The sequence below is a fragment of the Rhinoderma darwinii genome, chromosome 7 (genome assembly GCF_050947455.1).
Source record: "Rhinoderma darwinii isolate aRhiDar2 chromosome 7, aRhiDar2.hap1, whole genome shotgun sequence".
Lineage (NCBI taxonomy): Eukaryota > Metazoa > Chordata > Amphibia > Anura > Rhinodermatidae > Rhinoderma > Rhinoderma darwinii.
Genome location: NC_134693.1, coordinates 23,373,475 through 23,384,480, shown reverse-complemented (window position 1 = coordinate 23,384,480; position 11,006 = coordinate 23,373,475). Strand labels below are relative to the sequence as shown.

The following is an 11,006-nucleotide window of genomic DNA, read 5'->3' as shown; positions in this document are numbered from 1 at the left end:
CTGGAATAAATGAAGCAATGATATCACTTTCATCAGTGTCCAGGGACAATTTCTCTTCTCTAAGTGTCTCTTTGATGGCTGCATTCCTTCCATAAATGCTCTAGCAATAAACCAATGCCTTTTTCATCTCTGCTATTATCACCTATTCAGTAGGTGAAACTTTCATATCTTACAGCCTGAACGCAATGAAAAGATCCTAAAGGAATAGCACATTTAGTACTTGTAGAAATTAAAGGGAAAGTGCACTTTTGAAAGCTATTAGGTAACAGCACCAGTGACCAGGTAAAATAGAGCAGTCGCTGCTTAAATTCAGAAATATAGTGTTATTATTGAATTGGGGTGATTCTACCAATCACATTTATCACCTATCCACTGGATAGGTGATAAATGTATAATGGCTGGAGGCCCCTCTGCTAGGACCCCTCTGATGACTAGAATGGGACCCCTCTGATGACTAGAATGGGGGTTTCAAGTTTGAGCTGCCTTTAACTATGAATTGAGCGTCAGCAGAAATGCTCGACGACGCTGCTCTCAAACTCCTCTTCACCACGGTGGTGCAGGTGAATAGGAACGGGGCATTCAGCAGCCCCCTTCTAGTGATCGTTGGGGTCCCAGCGATCATACATTTCACACACCTATCCTATGTATAGAGGGCACTGTGGCACTATCTAAAAAGGGGCTGCCCAATCTTCACATTCGTGTGTCTGCCAAACGCTGCCAACTGAGCCGCCATACTGCATTTAGCGACACTTAAACTGGCAAATTTACGGTAAGTTTAAACCGAACTGTATTATTATAGTAATGTAATGTAGTATTATTGTAATGTAATATTGTTATAGTAATGTAGTATTATAGTAATGTAGTATTTTTATAGTAGCTAGAATAACGAATTGATTAAAAATAATTTTGTATTTTATCAAATTTGAAAGTAATATGGTCCATCAACTTCACATTTTTTCTATGTGCGTCCCATTTACCCGGCCGAGTTTGAAACCCCTGTACTACATAGAGACTTTCCAAAGCAACACTGATTAATTTTAACTATTGAGTGACAGCTGCAATCCACAAGATTGGATGCAACTCAATGTATTGCTTTGTACTGTAGCAGTTAAAATTGAATTGTTGCATTACAAAAAGTCTCGATACTGGTCAGGTCTCATTCATACATTTTCAAGAGGAATACTAGAGGAACATTATAACACAGAGTTTTAAGTAAAGTTGCTCCAGAATTGTTGTCTGATGGGCAATACAAGGATTTACTATAATAGACACGTGAGGAGAGGTGACAGATCCTCTTTACAATCAGAGAAGACGTCACCTGCGAGACACAGGATTTAGACGTTCTCTCTCCTTTTCTTCCCCATCTATCCCAGACCGTTATGACTATTTCTTCTGACCACAGCAAAAGTTTGCTACCCAGACATTTTTTGCCCCTCGCTTCTGCATCAATCTCCAGCCTCTACAGCTGCACAGGTAAATCCGGACTAGAAACCAGACCCCTTTAATAATAAGACCCCAGACCAGACCCTCTAAATTTATAAGACCTCAGATCCCTTAAATAATTAAACCCCTAAATTGATCAGCACCCAGACCAGACCCCCTAAATTAATAAGGCCCCAGACAAATCCCCTTAAAAAAAAAAATCAGGCCCCAGACCTTTAAATTTATTAGAACCCAGAGCAGACCACATCAATTTATTAGACTCCAGTTCAGAATCCCTAAATGTATTAGACCCCAGACCAGACCCTCTAAATTTCTCCAGAACGGCATAGCCTACACAGCTAATTCAAAGTGACCCAAGGTCTGTGCAGCAGCGCCTATAAGATGGTGCACCAGGCTGAGAAGAGACTTTGACAGATGCATTCCAATGGGAGAGGAGGTTGAAAGGGTTCCCCGGGTATTATATATTGATGGCCTATCCTTAGGATGGTTACCAATATCAGATCTGTGGGGGTCTGACTTCCGGCACCCCCACTGATAAGCTGATAAACTTTTCCCAGTTTACAGGTGTTTCCATAGCGGCCGTGCCTGGGATTGCAGTTCCAGTCCTATTCAAGTGAACGGGGCTGAGCTGCAATCCCAGACACAGCCGCTACGGAATCGTACAGTGCTGTGCCTGATAAACACTGAAGAGGCCACGCCGCCGAACGCCGTGGCCCCTTCAGTCAGTTGATCAGTGGGGGTGCCTGGAGTCTGACCCCCACCGATATGATATTGATGACCGATCATAAGGATAGTCCATCAATATAAAAATGCCTGGACAACCCCTTTAAGAACAAGTCATTTTAAAGTAGGAAACCTGTAGGATTTCAAAAATATCCCATGACAACCCTTAAAAAGTAATTGCAATTTCATCGAACTTTTGATATATCATAGGGGCATACAGTATCAAAAGTTTGGATCCGTGGGGGTCCGGCTAATGAGACCCCCACCATTTCCTGAAACAAAGGTGCAGAAGCGCTTAGCTGAGTGCCCTAATCCTTCAGCTGTGATCAGCGCTTATCATCGGGCTGAAGACGGCTTACATAGACATTCTATGTGAGACGTCTTCAGCATGACAAGGAGCGCTGATCACAGCTGAAGGAGCAGGGAACTCAGCTAAGCGCTTCTGCACCTTTGTTTCAGGAAACGGTGGGGGTCTGAGCACCCGGACCCCCACTGATCCAAACTTCTGATAGGTCTCTTTGATATATCAAAAGTTTGCTGAAATTGCAGTTCCTATTTCAGGGTATGTTCACACGCAGTAGCAAAATACGTCTGAAATTACGGAGCTGTTTTCAGGCAAAAACAGCTCCTGAATTTCAGACGTAATTGCTCGTACTCGCGTTTTTCGCAGCGTCCATTCCGGACGTAATTGGAGCTGTTTTTCACTGGAGTCAATGAAAAACTGCTCCAATTACGTCCCAAGAAGTGACCTGCACTTCTTTTTCGCGGGCGTCTTTTTTACGCGCTGTCTTTTGACAGCGACGCGTAAAATGACAGCTCGTCGGCACAGTACATCGTAAAAACCCATTGCAAGCAATGGGCAGATGTTTGCCGGCGGTTTAGAACCGTTTTTTCAGACGTAAATCGAGGGGAACCAGTGGAAAGGGGTTCTATGGGGGGTGATGAAAACAGCAGAGAAATCTTTGCTCGGCTGTTTCCGTAACTCCCGTAAAACAGAAAGCTTCCACTAGTCCCCTCTGGAATCTGCAGCCAGCGGCCACCTCAGCAGGCCAAAGGGGGTCGGTGACCGCCGTTCTCGATACAGGTGCAGGTCCCAGAGCTAGGACCCGCATCTATCAGACATTAATGGCATATTAAGGTCTACGTTGGGAATACCCCTTTTGTGGGTTTTCTAAAAAAAATCCTTAGGATAGGTCATTAATGTGTGATTGGTGGGATTCTGAACACCACTAATCAGCAGAATAAAGGCACTGTTAACCCTTATGTTTCAACCACAGTGGGGCATTCATACATGCTGCACCTGGTACTGCAGTTCAGCCCCATCCACGTGAGTAAGGCCCTGTTCACACAGAGGTCTTTTGGCGCAATATTTGATCCGGAAACCATGTAAAAAAAAACGTCTGAAAACGCCTCCCATTGATTTCAATGGGAGGCAGAGGCATTTTTTTTCCCACGAGCGGGAAAAAACGCTTGCGGGGAAAATGAAGCGTCATGCCCTTTCTTCAGGCGTTTCCGTCTTTGACCTCCCATTCACATGAATGGGAGGCAGAGAAAGCGGTTTTCACTGCGTATTTTGCCCAATTCTCAATTGCCACGGCCAAATAGCATGGCAAACGCTACATTTAGACGAGCGTGTGCAACCTCGGACGTGAAAAACGTACGTGAGTCTATGGAGGGATGTGTGAAACGCACGAAAATAGAAAATGTCCTATTGTTCCACGGACCCTTCCCACCCATTGAAATACATGTGTCCATGTGACGGCCGTTGTTTTAACGGCCATCTCACGGATGAGTTACATGCTCGCCTGAATGAGCCCTTAAAGTACCAGTTACATGTAGAAATACGCTGTCGAGTCTTAAACCGTGAACTGCAGCTCCTTCACTATGCTCATTGGTGGGGGTCCCGGTGGTTAGATCTTCACTGATCACACATATCCTTAGGACAGGCCATCAATTAAAATGTCAGGAATACCAGTTACCCTGAGGATACGTATTCGTATTTCACACAGGGACTTTGGAAAGCTGGGTGACGAACCCAATGGGCACTGTAATACAGGTGAATTTATTCGTGGGGCACCTTAGATCATCTTTCTTTTCTTGTGTCCTTTGTCTTCGCTAAACTATACACAATATTAAAGTTTAAATTCGGAAATATTTTTGTTACCAAAACCCCTTGAGTCAGCATAAAAAATACAATGTATAAGCTTTTTCATCCTAATCAAGTCTCCCGTTCTTTCCCAAAACAAAAGGAACACGTAAAGACCAAAGTGTATTTATTTTTCAGTGACAAGATCTACAAATACTTCTGCATCTCAAGTGGGCTTTGTCGATATTTAATTTGTAAATCTTGGCAGCCTGACCTTAGCGCGGCTACCGGCATCCAAAAGTTCTTCTAAAGGACATTTTAAATGACAGGACTTAAAGATCAACTACAGTGTAACTTCTGAAATGTCATCTGTAAACCAATTTCAGTGGCTGGGACCTTATACGGATCTGCTTCTCATCCGCACGGGCTGTTGTTGTGATTTATCCTCTAGCGTCCGGATGCAGGGTCTATAACAACGTCTCATGTGCTCTGGAGCTAGGTCTTCAAGCAAATAAATGGCCTTTCAAAAGCAGTAAAAATATATTTTAAAAAAAACATTGGAAGTGTTGGAGGAATGCATGAGATTAAGATTCACACGGGCGTTTTTGGTCATAAAATACGGCCCGTATGTCGGCATTATTTCCCGGTCCGAACACAGTTCAGGAAGGCGGACTCTTATCTTTGATACTAGGAGTCCCTGTCTCCCCGCAGGAATACTGTCCTGCAATGAAAAGATGATTATAGTATAGTACAGTATTCCCGTGGGGAGACAGGGACTCCTAGTATCATAGATAAGTAAGATGCTAGGAGTCCGCCTTCCCGAACCGTGTTCGGTCCGGGAAATACTGCTGACATACGGACTGAACACGCCTGTGTGAAACCGGCCTAATAAAAGGTCTGTTGTTTTTTTTAAAAAAAAGTGCCACTCTTGACTGCGGACCATGTCTAGCGTTGCAACGCAGTTGTAAACACTTAAATTAAACCAGACAGAGGTACAATCCCAGACACAACCCATGTCAAGAGTGGCTAAACTTTTTTCTAATTTCAAACAACCACTTAAAGGCCGGGTTCCCACGTAGCGTAAATGCTGCGGAATTTCCACAACGGAATTCTGTGCGGAAATTCTGCAGCATTTACAGTAGAAGCAAAGTGGATGAGATTTTGAAAATCTCATGCCCACACTGTGGAAAAAATAAACCACTACAAAAATGTTAAATAAAATGACCTGCCACGTGGGATTTTTGTGGATTTTCACACTGAAAATTCAGTTTTAGTGAGTTTGTTAAACATTCCCTTTTATACAGTGTGGAAAAAAATTGCAGAAGATTTTGAAATCCAGAGTATACCCTATTGGTGGCACTATTTCTTTTAATGATCAATCTTTGACTTGAATAGGGAAGATCGCAATTGCTAAATTTGCTTGAGATTTTCTCTGCGTTTCCTTGATGCAGTGTGCATAGAAGCAGAAATTATTACAATTACCTTAGTGAAGGGAGGAATCATACTTCCATATTCTGGGCGCTGTCTTGGTCCATAGTTTTCACGCAGTACGGATGAGATGTCTCTTAACATGTCATTATGTCGCATCGGCACCGAAGTAATAAGAGAGGAAGGTCAATCAGAGTCCTAGATACGAAACCTTGCCAGATATTTTCTGCATCACATGGCAACCTGTGAACATATCATCCGGTAGGGGTGGACATACGGTATGTGTAACCTGTGAACATATCATCCGGTAGGGGTGGACATACGGTATGTGTAACCTGTGAACATACCATCCGGTAGGGGCGAACATACGGTATGTGTAACCTGTGAACATACCATCCGGCAGAGGCGGACATACTGTATGTGTAACCTGTGAACATATCATCCGGTAGGAGCGGACATACTGTATGTGTAACCTGAGAACATACCATCCGGTAGGGGAGGACATACTGTATGTGTAACCTGTGAACATACCATCCGGTAGGGGTGGACATACTGTATGTGTAACCTGAGAAGATACCATCCGGTAGAGGCGGACATACTGTATGTGTAACCTGTGAACATACCATCCGGTAGGGGTGGACATACTGTATGTGTAACCTGTGAACATACCATCCGGTAGGGGTGGACATACTGTATGTGCAACCTGTGAACATACCATCCGGTAGGGGTGGACATACGGTATGTGCAACCTGTGAACATACCATCCGGTAGGGGCGGACATACTGTATGTGTAACCTGTGAACATACCATCCGGTAGGGGTGGACATACTGTATGTGTAACCTGTGAACATACCATCCGGTAGGGGAGGACATACTGTATGTGTAACCTGTGAACATACCATCCGGTAGGGGCGGACATACTATATGTGTAACCTGTGAACATACCATCCGGTAGAGGCGGACATACTGTATGTGTAACCTGTGAACATATCATCCGGTAGGGGCGGACATACTGTATGTGTAACCTGAGAACATACCATCCGGTAGGGGCGGACATACGGTATGTGTAACCTGTGAACATACCATCCGGTAGGGGAGGACATACTGTATGTGTAACCTGAGAACATACCATCCGGTAGGGGCGGACATACGGTATGTGTAACCTGTGAACATACCATCCGGTAGGGGCGGACATACGGTATGTGTAACCTGTGAACATACCATCCGGTAGAGGCGGACATACTGTATGTGTAACCTGTGAACATACCATCCGGTAGGGGCGGACATACTGTATGTGTAACCTGTGAACATACCATCCGGTAGGGGTGGACATACTGTATGTGTAACCTGTGAACATACCATCCGGTAGGGGCGGACATACTGTATGTGTAACCTGTGAACTTACCATCCGGTAGGGCGGACATACTGTATGTGTAACCTGTGAACATACCATCCGTTAGGGGAGGACATACTGTATGTGTAACCTGTGAACATACCATCCGGTAGGGGCGGACATACTGTATGTGTAACCTGTGAACATACCATCCGGTAGGGGAGGACATACTGTATGTGTAACCTGTGAACATACCATCCGGTAGGGGCAGACATACTGTATGTGTAACCTGTGAACTTACCATCCGGTAGGGGTGGACATACTGTATGTGTAACCTGTGAACATACCATCCGGTAGAGGCGGACATACTGTATGTGTAACCTGTGAACATACCATCCGGTAGAGGCGGACATATTGTATGTGTAACCTGAGAAGATACCATCCGGTAGAGGCGGACATACTGTATGTGTAACCTGTGAACATATCATCCGGTAGAGGCGGACATACTGTATGTGTAACCTGTGAACATATCATCCGGTAGGAGCAGACATACTGTATGTGTAACCTGTGAACATACCATCCGGTAGGGGCGGACATACGGTATGTGTAACCTGTGAACATACCATCCGGTAGGGGCGGACATACTGTATGTGTAACCTGTGAACATACCATCCGGTAGAGGCGGACATACGGTATGTGTAACCTGTGAACATACTGTCAGACAGGGGAGGACATACTGTATGTGTAACCTGTGAACATACCATCCGGTAGAGGCGGACATACTGTATGTGTAACCTGTGAACATACCATCCGGTAGAGGCGGACATACGGTATGTGTAACCTGTGAACATACCATCCGGTAGAGGCGGACATACGGTATGTGTAACCTGTGAGCATACCATCCGGTAGAGGCGGACATACGGTATGTGTAACCTGTGAACATACCATCCGGTAGAGGCGGACATACGGTATGTGTAACCTGTGAACATACTGTCAGACAGGGGAGGACATACTGTATGTGTAACCTGTGAAGTTGCGCAGGGGCTTAGCCGGTATCCTAAAAAGGATCTATCAGAATCCTACTGTCCATTAGATGGGCTGTAAGGGACTGAGCAAATTAATTTTATATGTCTCAATATACATTGGATGTAAAGGTTGGGAGCATTTCCTGGTGTAAACCTCCAAAGGACATCATTGTATATAAATACAGCGGCACTATAGCGCCCATGTTAAAAAACGTATACCAAGTAAACATTAGTTTTTTTGCGGGATGTCTGTTTGGGAAAGCACTATTCTGAGAAAAGGTCTACTGGAGGAGACTCTTTTGGATTCCGTCGTGTGGACGCGGTCCTATGGGTACATTTGATGAATTCCCGGGGGGGGGGGGGGGGAGTGTGAAGTCAGCCCATTCACTTCTATTGTCCGCGGACACCTTCCCGTAGAAGTGTACCGCAGAAGATAGGACATGTCCTATCTTTTGCTTTTAACGGATTGTGCTCCCATACTTTGTAAGGCAGTGCGGGCTGTAAACGTAGGTGGCTGTCCGCAGCCGGCCGTGCCCGCGGCCTATGATTATGGGCACTGCCGTGTGCATGGGGCCCCACTGGTGAAATGTTGTAAGACATAAGGGGGATTCTCTATGATTTGCCAGCAAGGGGCCCATAATTAGGCAGATGTACTGTTCAGGACTTTGGGAAAGCTGGGTTACAATTTCCTAAGGCCTTTTAATGCCAAAACCAGAATTTGATCCAGCAGATCAGACCTATTAGGCCTTCCTTTATATATTTCTTCTGTTTAGGTTCCTTTCCTGGTTTTGGCTTTAGAAAAAATACATGAAAATCTGCAGCAAATTTGCAAAAGCTGTGTGAACAAGACCTTATAGGGGGTAAGATGACGGCCATATTGGTCTTCACCCAACTTTCCTAAAAACAGAACCAACTTATAACAGCTGAAAACAATAGGAAAATAATGAAGTGGCGTGTTTTATTTGAGCAAAAATAATGCCCACTTGCTGTATATTTCTCTGTGGCATTCACATCACTTCCTCTATGATGAATGATGATGATGATGATGATGGCGGCCGCCGCTGCTGCTTCCTCGTCGCGGGATTCAGTAACGTCTTCCCGAGGAACTTTATAGGCAGCCGCACCTTTCCTCTCTGGCCATTTGTCAGTAGGACGGGAGGCCTGTCACAGTGTGAAGCCTGGGACGCGAGTGATGTAACATCCGAGGGACGAGCCCACTTGCCGGGTACCGCCCACAAACGTAGGACGGGGATTTGGGCCTGAAGGGGTGGAGTGACCGGACCGTTGCGGCGGACACCACGGGTGAGCAGCTCCTTCTAGTCCTGTGATCGTTTATCTTATGTCATGAATGGCTGTGACTGTGTTTATTTCGATTGCATAATGTGTCATTCAACGGCCGTCATGGCGTGCTGGGACTTGTAGTCCTTCAACACACTGTTGTTCTAAATATTCATTACAATAATATTTACATAAATGCATTGAAAAATACTGTGTTTGCATCGCCATATTTATGAAGTCCCTGTGCGTTTTGTTGCATAAATACTGTCTTAACAGAGATAAACAGTCTTTGTTGCCCATAGCAACCTATCACAGCGCAGCTTTTGTTTCTTATAGTTCTCTGGAAAAATGAAAGCTGTGCTGTGATTGGTTGCTACGGGCAACAAATAATTTTTTTCTGAAAGGTTTTTATGAATCTTCCCCTTAGGCTGAGTTCACACGTTACAGATTTTCATCGCAGATTTGACCTATTTCCAATGCAAAAGGTCGAGATATGCGTCAAACCTGCGACAAATACGCTACGTGTGAACTTCCCATTAGAGTGCTGCCTGCTGATGTGAGACTGGCAGACTCCGCTGTAGCTAGGCTATCTTTCGCCCAGGGGAAGGTTCAGTTTGCTGCCCTGACCCTGTATCTAAATGCCCTGGCTGAGGCAAAGTGATTTGTTGGGGCCCCACCCTGGTAATCAGCCCACTGGGCACATGCTGTGGTTGCCCACTTCCTATTTACGCCCGTTTATACAGTGTGCCAGTCTTTATTAATGTCTCACAATATCTATGTGTAAAGGCTCTTTTATACGGGCCAGTTATCGGGCAAACAAGCGTTCAAAGAACGCTTGTTCCCGATAATTGCTCTGGGCAGCGATCAGCCGATGAACGAGCAAACGTATCGTACCGTTTTAAATGCTCAAAATATTATCGTTGTCGGCAGCGCATCTCTCTGTGTAAATGGAGACGCGCTGCCGACATGACAGAAATGTATGGGGACAAGAGATCGGAGTAACGAGCGGTCGTCCCCATACATAGCTCCTTGTGAAAGGAGCAAACGAGCGCCGATCATTGAGCTGTCTGATTGATCGGCGCTCGTTACACTGGCCAAAATTGGCCGGTGTAAAAGTACCTTAAGGCCTTATTCACACGAACGTGTCAGTTTTGCCCGTGCAAAAGTTCAATGTGGCATCTGTATATGGTGCGTGGCTGCATGGTGCTTTTCTTGTTTCATTCATTTATTTTTACTACTGTAGCGCGAATCACGCGCGTCACCCGGAAGTGCTTCCATGTGCCGAAGGGATTATCACGCACCCATTGACTTCAATGGGTGCGTGATGCGCGAAAAACGGCCAAGTATAGGACATGTCGTTAGTTTTACGCAGCGCACATACGCTGCGTGAAAATCACGGACTGTCTGAACGGCCCCATTCACTTACATAGGTCCGTGCGACGCGCGTGATTTTCACGCGCATAGCATGGACGTAATACACGTTCGTGTGAATAAGCCCTTGGGGTATGTTCACACGCAGTGTTTTCAGACGTTATTCTGGCGTTTTACGCCTCGAATTACGCCTGAAAAAACGCCCCTAATACGCCTACAAACATCTGCCCATGGCTTGCATTGGGTTTTACGGTGTTCTGTTCCCACGAGGTGTAATTTTATGCGTCGCTGTCAAAATACGGCGCGTAAAAAGATGCCC

At 45.3% G+C, this 11,006-nt stretch overlaps 1 protein-coding gene across 1 annotated transcript in view; it reads left to right on the top strand.

Moving 5' to 3' along the window:
• The first annotated feature begins 9,054 nt into the window (after positions 1–9,054).
• The window catches only part of SPATA6 (spermatogenesis associated 6), a 51,552-nt gene continuing 49,600 nt past the window's right edge, over positions 9,055–11,006 (top strand). Inside the window, exon 1 of the mRNA XM_075832969.1 lies at positions 9,055–9,340. The gene's annotated coding sequence lies outside the window, so the exon portion shown is untranslated. The remainder of the gene's footprint in view (positions 9,341–11,006) is intronic.